Source organism: Triticum dicoccoides, chromosome 5B, assembly GCF_002162155.2.
Source record: "Triticum dicoccoides isolate Atlit2015 ecotype Zavitan chromosome 5B, WEW_v2.0, whole genome shotgun sequence".
NCBI lineage: Eukaryota > Viridiplantae > Streptophyta > Magnoliopsida > Poales > Poaceae > Triticum > Triticum dicoccoides.
This window is the reverse complement of record NC_041389.1, coordinates 519,814,724-519,825,620: the sequence shown is the minus strand read 5'-3', so window position 1 is coordinate 519,825,620 and position 10,897 is coordinate 519,814,724. Positions and strand designations below refer to the sequence as shown.

The 10,897-nt window shown below is 45.8% G+C and overlaps 1 long non-coding RNA gene across 5 annotated transcripts; it reads left to right on the top strand.

Annotated features, from left to right (window-relative positions):
- The first annotated feature begins 6 nt into the window (after window positions 1-6).
- Window positions 7-4,961, top strand: LOC119311297. 5 transcript variants are annotated; one of them, XR_005150968.1, is made up of 6 exons: window positions 7-306; window positions 776-896; window positions 1,017-1,178; window positions 1,296-1,325; window positions 1,997-2,204; window positions 2,925-4,961. It is a non-coding gene; the product is annotated as an uncharacterized LOC119311297 (long non-coding RNA). The 5 variants fall into 5 exon arrangements; XR_005150969.1 differs by having other exon boundaries at window positions 1,997-2,987; window positions 3,145-4,961; XR_005150966.1 differs by adding an exon at window positions 1,407-1,503 and having other exon boundaries at window positions 1,997-4,961.
- Window positions 4,962-10,897: the final 5,936 nt, after the last annotated feature.

Here is a 10,897-nt window from a genome sequence, read left to right as displayed (position 1 = left end):
GTCGTCCCTGCCCTCGTGTCCATCCTCCTCCCCCAGCTCCCAGATGGGTGAGAACCCTAGCCACACTGTCTCACTCGCAGCCCTTGATTCGCCCCTCCTCTCTCTTCCGTCTCTGGATCTCGCCCCTCGCTCGCCGCGGGCCTTGCCGACCTAAGCCCCCCGATCCGGGAGACTCTAGATCCGCCGCGCGGGCGACGGCAATGGCGTAGCTCGCGCCCCCCAGCCGTCGGGACGCGATGGGCCGCCGCGGAGGGCTCCTCTTCCTCCTGCTGCGGATGCTTCTCCCCGCCGCTGCTGCGCTCCAAGGTATGCTCGCTTCCGCTCTCGCTTGCTTGCTCTGCTCTCGCTGTCGCTGCTTGCCTGGTTACCTCCTCTGCTCCCGTGGGGCTGGGTTTGGGGGATGTTGGGCGAGCGGGGTTGGTGGCGCGCTGTGCTCGGCAGCTGTGCTTTGGGTGGGGTGGGGTGTGGTGGGGTGGGGTTTGGTCGAGGGCGTGGGGGTGTGATTTGCTTGCGCTGGGCTGCATTCATTTTCGGTGCGATTTTCAGCTCCTCGTCACCAGCTCGTGTAGTGGACAATTGACATAGCAGCAACAACAGCAAGCTGGGGCGTTGCTGTCGCGTGCTCTGGGCAATTGGGTGGACTGGGAATTTGTGGAAAGCTTACCCTTCTCACTAGCTCGTGTAGTGGAGTATCTAGCTTAGTGTCATGTGCATATTTTATTTGTTATAGAATTTAATTTATGGTATATTGGGTTATCTTCTGTCCCTGTTGCAGAGTAAAAGGCTAACAAAAATATTAGGTCGCCGGCGCAGACTGTAAGGCCGTCTTCCTCCCTGGCCTCTTCCACACCGTCAAGGAAGCCATGGAGCTCATCCTTGAGAAGCTTCTCTACTAGGTAAAGTCGTAAACAAACATTCAGATTAAGGCTCTCTACCAGGTTTATTGATTTGTTTCCTTCGGTTCAGACCAGTTTCAGCTTCTCCGGTTGATTTATGGATTGATCCTCTACTTGCAGGGTGACCAAGTGGTTGACACTAAGGCCACAGTGGTGGCACTTGTGGTGCCCAACGCCTGTTGTGGCGCGCTCATCGGCAAAGCAGGGGCGTTGTTTTTCCATTAAGACATGGCTTGATTTGAACTATTTGATAGTAGTACGACTGAAGCGGCAATATAGAAGGTAGTCAGTGTTATTCACTATGCATCATGTATGAACCTAATATTAGCTATATTCACTATGCACATGGAATTAACTGGAAGACTGAATCTAATATTTTGATTTCGGCTGCTTATGCAGGAGAGGTTGTATGCTTGGGGAGGCGGCAAGGTCAGACACGATGCTTTGATACTTATGTATAACTGTTCCTGAATCGATTTTTTGATATAAGTTTTGCATTTCTAAGTCCAGGGAATCTTGCGCATAAAATGAGAAAATGACCAAGAATTGCATGTGAGGGAATAGCATGAGTTTATCCCGAATGTATTTCAGTGTTTGTCAAGTCATAGTAAGATACTTCATTATTCTCTTGCACATAACTCCTAGCGCACATTAATCCGCCATTTTATTCTTCTAATTTTATACGATGACCGGGTTTATTGTTAATATGAATGTTTCTTTTTTGTTACAATCAGCAAAATAGATAGTTAATCAAACCCCAAACTACCAACACTTCATTATACATCTTGCGGTAGTATCTATGCAGTCCAGGACTTCTGGGACATCATTCACCCGCAATTGCTTTCTCTCTTGCAGATGGCATCAGCCTCAAATAACAATTAAAGACTATTTCTTACTTGCAATAATTCATCTACCTTTTAATTTACTCTTTATGTGTGATGTGGAATAGTAATAGTATATTATACTTTAGGTTTCAGACTCTGCAATATGACCTATTATTTTTATCCATTTTTCTGCCAGGAAAGAAATTTATAATATTTTTTCATGCTCGGGTCTATTCAGATTTCCCTCAGAGGCTTCCTTTTATTCATTTTTTGTAGGGATGTAGCAACAATGGATAATAAACAGTATTTTTATCTTCGATAACCCGAGGCTGGCCCTTCCTCAAGCATCACCCCCGCCCCGTCCGGTTCTCGCTCCGAGGGGTGATGGTGGTGAGGAGGATAGCTGCGACGCGCTTGGCAGGGGGAGAGTGGCGGACGGTCCGTGGTCGCCGCGTGTGAGAGAAGGCGAGGAAGGCGACCCGAGGTGAGTTGCCTCCAATCCGCTTGTACTTGGTTTTTTTAACATATTGGCCTTCTGGGCACTTCGTATAGAGCCCAATATGCGGGCAGGCTTTTGATTACTCCAGGTTGAGTACTTGGTTTAATCATATACGGACATGCTTTATTTTCTGTCATTAATGCACAATACTTGGCAATTCTTTTGACATTCTCTTTATACTACTGAGATCTTGCTGGCACTGAAAATATGTAATATAGTTATATTGTCGTCCAATTATCTTCTTGCCGTATTTAGTAGCTTAAAAAACAGAACCTTCCTCTGGTTTTTTACCCTTTCCTCACTGTTATTTTTATGTACATAAACAATATACAAGTTCGGTATATATAGGGTATGACCAAGTTGGGCGACAGCTGGTTTTAGTGTTCGTGTTGAGTTCTGTCTTCGGTACCTCCAGTTTCAGTGCAATACTTTTGGGTTTGTACTTTCTGGTTAAAAGTGGTTGATGGACAAACAATTAAATTCATTCAGCTATCTCCAGCACTAAATAATAACATACTGAGCCAACGACCTATTGGTCCAGTGTGTGTCGCATTTTGTACTTGCATTTAGTAACCTACTGTGATGTTATAGAAGGTATCATATTGGTGATAGTCTGCAACCCATCATTCTTGTCATATGTGATCTTAGATTTTACTGGTATCATCATGCCGGTCGATTAGAAGAAGACATAATTGTTTATGCCAGATGTGCATGCTCAAAGATTTTGGTCAGCAACTTCTGGTGTTTATCAACGAATTCTGAAAAAAGGTGAGTTGTTATTTGACATTGGACCTTTATATCTTTTACATGACAATTTGCTGCCCACAGTGACAAATATCATAGGAAGCTTGGTGTTTCTGCTTTGGAATTTATCTTTTATTTACTAATATGCATTCTTGTGATGTTGTCTTCTACTGATTTACAGGTCCTTGCGGTTGTTGTTCCCACGACTGTGTCGTTCGCGTTTGTACAAGGTGAGCTCTCTTATGTTCGTCTGTTTACTCGGTCGTTCCTAGAGAATATATTTCACGTGCTCTCTATTGGTTCATAGTGTATCATGCTCTCGCTTTCTTACTATCAAGGAGATGGATAGTTATAGATTCTAGGCATGTCCTTGGTCCCTGCAAAAGGAGTTTTTTGTTGCCTTACTTGCTTTATTTGGTACGTTGCTCTTTTCCACTGTCGATCAGGGACCAAATTTGGTATCAACCCTTGTCCTTGCTCTTTGCAGAAATGGTTTTTGTTCTTTTGTTTGATATACTGGTGCTAAAAGACGAGTAGTGAGTCAGTGGCAGGGTAGTCGAGATGGATCTATCTAAGTACTTATATAAGTATGTTGTTGGTCTGCTTGGTTTGGTTTATCCAGTTTTTGCGTTTAAATGAACTAACTCAAATTCATATTTATGCTTGATGGGTGATTGGATGAGATCTTCAGAAAGGTGGTTTTATTTACACAAGTAAACGCAAATTCACGTCATTTAGTTATGGTGTGTGTGTATATACAGTTGATGCTGCACTGATCTATAACTTGGTGTTTCTGGAACCCTAAAAAAAACTTGGTGTTTCTGGAATTTGTAGAGTGTTTGTCTGGTAAATGTCATCGGTGACTTCCCTGATATTTCAGGAGCTCAATTTGCAATGCTTCTCAAACAGCTAGGTTGTTTATCTATTATTTTATTCTCCATGTCATCTCTGCATCTTTTTTCTTCAGTTTAGTTATGTGGTTTGCTATGCAACCTTCGGTGTTGTGGTGCATATAACTTCTGATGGTTTCATTTCTGGTGGCAAAGCTATCACCTTTTGTTGCATCATCAGCATTGCTTACTTTTACTTGGGAGTAGCTTGGCTTTTAAATTGCAGTGTTCATAGCTATAATGTTTTTGTGTATTACATCTTACAGATTATTGAAATCCCATGGCTTTACCAGATTGGTCATTTTGCACCCAGCTTTCATAGAAGATAAAGGTTTATTTTGTTTTGTTCAGACCTGTTTCGACTGCTGAGTTCAATTTGCAACTCTCGTTACTTCAAAGCTTATACAGTTATACTACACTTCACGAGAAATACTCGCGCATATGTTTTCTTATTCATCTCAGCACCCATCCACATAGAACCATCATTAGAATGAGCAAAGCGTCACTTCATTTAGAGAAGAAAGAAAGGAGAAGTATGGCGCTATTCCTTGATGCTGAAGTCCTCGAAGAAATTACATGAAGGTGGCGAGTGACCTGATCTTGACTAACAACCTTTTCTCTTCAGTGGTTAATGATTTTCTGAAGTTTCTTTGCATGGAAAAGAGTATGTCTATGTTAGACCTTATAGAAGCATCTATATGCATTTTCCCTATGCCTGCTGCAAGATTCATTATGCACACACTATTAACTGTAAGATTAAACTGGTATTTAAAGATGAGTTTATTTCAGGTTCTACTCCCTCCGTTTTTAAATATAACCCTTTTATACATTTCAATACGGACTACATATTGATGTATATAGACATATTTTAGAGTATAGATTCACCTTTTTTTCCGTATGCAATCCCTATTGAAATCTCTAAAAGGTCTTATATTTATGAATAGAGGGAGTACATTCCAATCGCTCATGCGGGAGAGGCTGTACGCTCATGCTGTTCGTTTCTTGGCCTTTATGTTGTTGCTACCTGTATCTGTTGTATTCCTATGGTGGACTGTGAGATGTATGTCGCTGGTTGTGTTGAGTTGTTATATGGGATCTGTTTGTGATATGACTGTGTCTATTGTTCTATTTTCATCCGGCTTTTTGGTTGTGATATTAGTGTGGTCTTATGCTGCGTGCCCCTGAACCAATATCATGCTTTTTTTTTATATTTGCAATGCTCTAATGACTATATTATCGAATTGAATATGATTGTACCCGTCGTGGTGGATATGATTGAACCCGTGCGGCAAGCCGCAATTCCTACCTAGTTCTATACTCATATGCCTTGTGTGAGATGTGTGTTATTATTAAGTTGTTTCATTAGTTTCTACCTTAGCATTGGTTTCTCTTTTCTTATAGAAATGCTTAATAGTTGTTATTATTGACATTTAGTCTTTCCTTGTTAGTTTTAAGTATGTGGATTCATCCAAATATTTATTCTTGGTTGATTGTTACTCTAATCATATCATGCCTAGGATAGTTGTTCATCCATTTGTTCCATGTGTTGTATAGTTTCTTGTTAATTGGTTGAAAAATGAGTTGGTTTGATATAGTGGAGTTGATCCTATTTATTTTAATGATGTTTTAGGGCTGGACCTAGATTAAATCAATTCATGTTGTTGAATGATGTTTGATTGCTTAACTTGTATAGTTTATAATCTTGGTTTGGTTGATGTATAGAACTCTTGCTTTTGAATTGTTATATAGTTGATGTATATGTTTGGCTACTGTTGACCATTATAAATATTTAGATTCTATCTAAATATTTATTTGTGGTTAACTCTTACCTTTTTCATTCCATGTTGTGATCATGTAGTTAAATGCATAGGGTGGTTCCATTCCATATGTGTGGATGCCATTGTGTTTGTTATATACTTGTTACGTGTAGAGTTAGCCAAGATGTCGTGGTTCTAAGTCTGACAGTAGAATGGGGGGTAGGTATGGAGAGGCAAGATCCTAGCTATGGAGTAGTTGTACACATGAGTGTTTTACGAGTTCAGGCCCTTCTCGGAGGAAGTAAGAGCCTGGAGGCGGTCGACTGGTTTTTGTGTATATGAGTTGGGGTGCGAACCCTTTACACCGAGGAGGGGGGTGTCTTATATAGAGTTCGCCAGACCCCTCCGGTTCTCAGTTATGCAGGGTTTAAAGTACATTAAGACATGGGGTTACTGGTAACGCCCTCATAAAGTGCCATGAAGACTATTAAAGCTACTTAATGACAGACCGTTGCATGCTGAGTGACTTTAGGTTTCCTGGCCGTCGAGTGGTTAGCTTCATGTTCGGGTGGCTATCTTCATCGTCGAGTGTCCTTGAGTTCGTCGAGTGAAGTCCCTCTTGGTCGACTCGAAGGTAGCTTCTTCTAAGGATGTCCTTGGGTAGGGTATCCTAAATAGGTTCATGACCCTACCCTAGGTACATGACTTCATCATTAGCTCCCGAATGGATCGAGGTTTGAGTGAGGAAGGGGTTGATAATTTTCTTCGACCCATTTCCCGTGTTCTGATTATGTCGTATCCTGGATTAGCGATTTTTCTTTTTTGGCGTTGGCATTAACTTCTCTTTCAGTCGTCTTGATCCATTCTTTTCTTCTGTCGAGTGAACTTCCGAGCGACGGGTCGCAGGAGATCTATCGTCTGACAGATTGATCTGCTGTTAGCGGATTTTGTGGGATCCGAATTTTGGGAAGCGCGCGAAGCGGGGCGGACTGCGGTACTTGGATGGGATAAGGCGTGGACGCCTCGATTTCCGCGTCGCCTTTTTCGCCATGTATCATGCGTGCGCGACTGTTTCGGGATGTGACAGGACCGCCCGAGTCTACTTGTCAGCAACTCGGAAGTGTCCTTATATAAAGCGTCGGACGAGGGTTTTTGAACAATGCCTTCTCATTCTCCTCTCTGTCCTCTTTGCCTTCGCCCGCTGTGCCTGCTCTCGCCTTCGCCTATCCACTCCTCGCGTGCTTCGCTGGCGACAATGGTGAAGGAGAAGACGACGGCCTTGGAGCGCGTGAAGAAGGAGACGGCGACGGGGAAAGCGAAGGGGAGAGCGTCCAGTCGGGGCAGATCTTCGTCAAGGTCCCGCCTGCCAAAAGGTTGGGTCCAAGGGGATTGGATCCGTTCGACCATCATCGAGACGGATCTCAATGACCTGGCCAACGAGGGTCTGATCCCCCACGGGTCAGCAAGGCTTCCGGGGACCAAGTGTCAACCGCAGCCGCAGGAGGGTGAGTGCGTTCTCCTAGCCACTCATGTAGACCGTGGATTCTCTCTGCCGCCGAGTGTTTTCTTTCGAGGGTTTCTGAACTTCTTAGGGGCGCAACTCCACCATTTCACTCCCAATTCCATTGCCTATCTTGCTGCTTTCGTGTCCATGTGCGAGAACTTCCTGGGTTGTCGACCACACTAGGGTCTCTTTAAGCACATATTCACCTGTCGCTCACAGACGGTGAAAAAGGCGAGTCCGAATGATGAGAGGACTAAGGTTATCCAGATGTGCGGGGGTCTTGGGATTCAGATGAGGAATAAGAGTACTTTCCCGGCCATGACCCTTCCTGAGTCGGTCAGAGGATGGTAGTCGACTTGGTTCTACTGCCAAGACGAGTCGACGCTGGGGCAGTCGACTGGTCTCCCTCCGTTCTTCATGGACCGAGTGGACAAACCCTCTTCTCTGAAGGTGCTTCCTGAGGAGAAAGCTCAGGTAAAAATGTTGATGGAGCGCGTAGTCCAACTCGTTAGGGACGGAGTGACGGGTATGGATCTTCTGGAGGTCTTCCTTAGACGGCGCATCCAATCGCTTCAGTACCGAGGCCACCCGATGTGGCTGTACTGTGGTACCGGAGACACCACTCGGGTCCATCCAGAAGCGGTCGACGACGCCACACTGGAGAGGTGGGTGGCCGCAATCACAGGGAATAAGGACAACCCTCGAGGGGCTAGGAGGATCCCACTACTCGACCATACCTACACACCGGACACAGTATGACCACTTATCTCCAATTGTAATCTTGCTTTATTCATTCTGCTTCGCTGCGAATTGGTCGATTGATCTTTGTTTTGTTTTGTTGTCTGACAGGCCACCACTGAGTTATACTCGATGCCCAATGGAGCGCAAACGCCGACTGAGGAGGAGGAAGGAAGTGGGGGCGAAAGCCCGGAGGAGTGGGATTCGGATGCTGACGACGATGATGAGGGTGATGACTCTGGTGAGGAGGAAGAGGAGGAGGAGGAGGAGGAAGTTGTACCTCCTCGCTCGGAAAGACGCTCGAAGCTTGTCCATGATCCCGCGGTCGAGCGTGGTAAGGGGGTCGCAACCGTCACGCAGTCGTCCAAGCTCCCTCGGACTACTTCTCCGGTGCCGACTGAGAAAGCTCCGAAGCAATCTCGAGTGGCACCGTTGAAGTCGGCGAAGGTCTTGCCAAAGATGAAGATGGTGATCCCCACTATCTCAGGGTAATGGTGTAGCTTGAGTTTGTCTGTTCCACATGAACTTATTCTTGGTCGACTCATGAGCTAATCGACTGACTTCTGGAACTGCAGTGCTGCTACTTCTGATACCTCGGGCAGAGCTGAAGATCAGGAGATGGAGGATGCTGTTACTTCGAAACCTGGTATGACTCTTATAGTTCTGTCTTCAGTCGATTGGTTTCTTGTCTCTAATTTTGATTCTTTTTCTGCAGCTTCATCTAATGTCGTTATCGACCTTCCCGACGACGACGACGAGGAACCACTGAGGCAGAGAAGGAACAAGAAAGCGTCTGCTGGCAAGGCGACTCAGGACGTGCCAGCACCCGAGACATTGGTCATGGAGGGAGACAATGTCACTCGGCCTACCGTAACCTTTGCGGTGCCGTTGATGAGTGCTCGTCCTTCATCGTCGAGTGCTGCTCAACCCTCGCTTTTCTCAACCTACCACGTCCCAGAAGACCAAGCTAGTGTTGCTAAAGAAGCAATACGCCAAGCGGGGGTCATGATGGAGCAAGTGAAGGCAATCCGAGAAGCCAGCCAGGCAGCCTATGACGCCAGTTTAGCTCTTCAGAGTAATGTTTAGGTCAGTCGGTCACTGCCTGTTCTGTTAGGATATGATATCTGAAAACTCTTCTTTCTGAAATTCCTAGAGTCTGTCCTACACCCACTGGGTGTGTCGATTGAAATTCCGGGTTAGTGGGGGCACGCTGAGTGCACCCACTGGGTGTAGTCTCCAAGGCTATGGTGGACTGCCACCATAGTCTTTATGTCTTAAGTTTTTTCCTTACTCGACTAGGTCGAATAGATTCATAGACCGGTGGGGGCACGCTGAGTGCACCCACTGGGTGTAGTCCCCAAGACTGTGGTCGACTGCTGGCAGTCGACTATAGTCTAAAGAACACCTCCCGTTTTTTTGTTGTTGGTCGATTGGTCGACTCTAACTGATGAAACTAGTGGGGGCACGCTCAGTGCACCCACTGCGTGTAGTCCCCGAGACTATGGTCGAATGTTTGTATTCGGCCGTAGTCTTAGAAACGCTATGATTTTCCTTAGTCACTCGGAAGTGAATTGTCTTTGACATCTTTCGATTGGTTCTTCGTAGAAATCCTATGACCTTGCGGCTCGTTATACTGAGTTGGAGAACAAACACATCCAGCTCGAGCTTGATCTGAAACTGACCCAAGAGAACCTAACGAAGGCGAAGGAGGAAGCTAAAGGTATGTTTGGTGAGGCCTTCAACGACTTCCTTTGCCTCTTGTTTGTTTCAAAGTCTGATCTCACTGTAACTTTGCAGACAAAGTGAGGGATGCCCTGAAGAAGAAAGACCTTGACTTGGCTGAGATGCAGAAAGCGGCTTTAGAGAAGACCAAGCTCGCAGATGAGAAGTTGGCTTCAGTCACCAAGCTTGAGGAAGAAAACACCAATCTGAAAGCTGCTCTTGATGCTGCCAACAAGGAGGTCAGTCGGCTGAAAAGTGACAAGATTGCCCTGAATGACAAGGCCAGTGAGTTGGTGGGAAAGAAGAACGATCTAGAGGCTTATCTGGGTGGACTCGCCAAAAAGCTATTCCTCATGCTTGAAGGTAATCTTTTGTATCAAACAGATATTTTAACTGTGATCTCCGACTGTTGTCTTGACTCGGTGGTTGTGCTTGCAGAATTTTGCCAGAACTTTGAAGAGGAGACTGGTCAACTGGAAATAAACCTGGATCCCATCAACTCTCCCGTGAAAGATGAAGTCGCCATGAATGTGCCCCGGCTTGAATCTCGCGTTGCTGCTGTCGTCGACTATCTCGCAAGGCTAAAGGTCGCAACTTCTCGCATCGACACAACACTCTTGCCAAGAGAGACGCTCCAGAACGACCTCGAGTCTCTTATGACTCGACTGAACGAGGTCCCAAGTCGAGTGCAGGAGTGGAAGAAGTCTTCTGCCAGGTGTGGCGCACTGTCTCTGGTCCGCGTTCACTGCAAGGATGCATGAGAGGACAAGCTGGCGGCCCTTAGGGTGGCTAACACCAAGAAGCATGATTTCCGATCTTTCATGGAGACCTTCATCGCCGCTGCCACTCGGATTGCAGATGGAATCAACCTGGATGAGTTTGTTGCACCTTCCAGTCCTCCACAGGAGGGGTAAAAAACTTCTGAGCTTGATACTTTAAATTTGCCTCGGTATGCCGAGTGAGTTTTGTAACCAACAAACCTTAACAGGCTTAGCGCCTGAGCACTTTCGGTTCCATTAGGTGTTATCCGAACTTGAATACGTTTGCATTTGGTTTGAGGTGTCTTTTGCAGGCTAAAGCGAGGTGCTCATTGCAATCGACTTGTTCCCCAATACACTTAAGCGAGCACTGGGCTGCAGCTAAGCCCCCGAGTGGGAGGTCTGCTCTCCACTCGATAGGATTTTCAAAAAACTTAGGCGAGCATTGGGCTGCAGCTAAGCCTCCGAGTGAGAGGTCTGCTCTCCACTCGGTAGGATTTTTCAAAAGCTTAGGCGAGCACTGGGCTGCAGCTAAGCCCCCGAGTGGGAGGTTTGCTCTCCACTC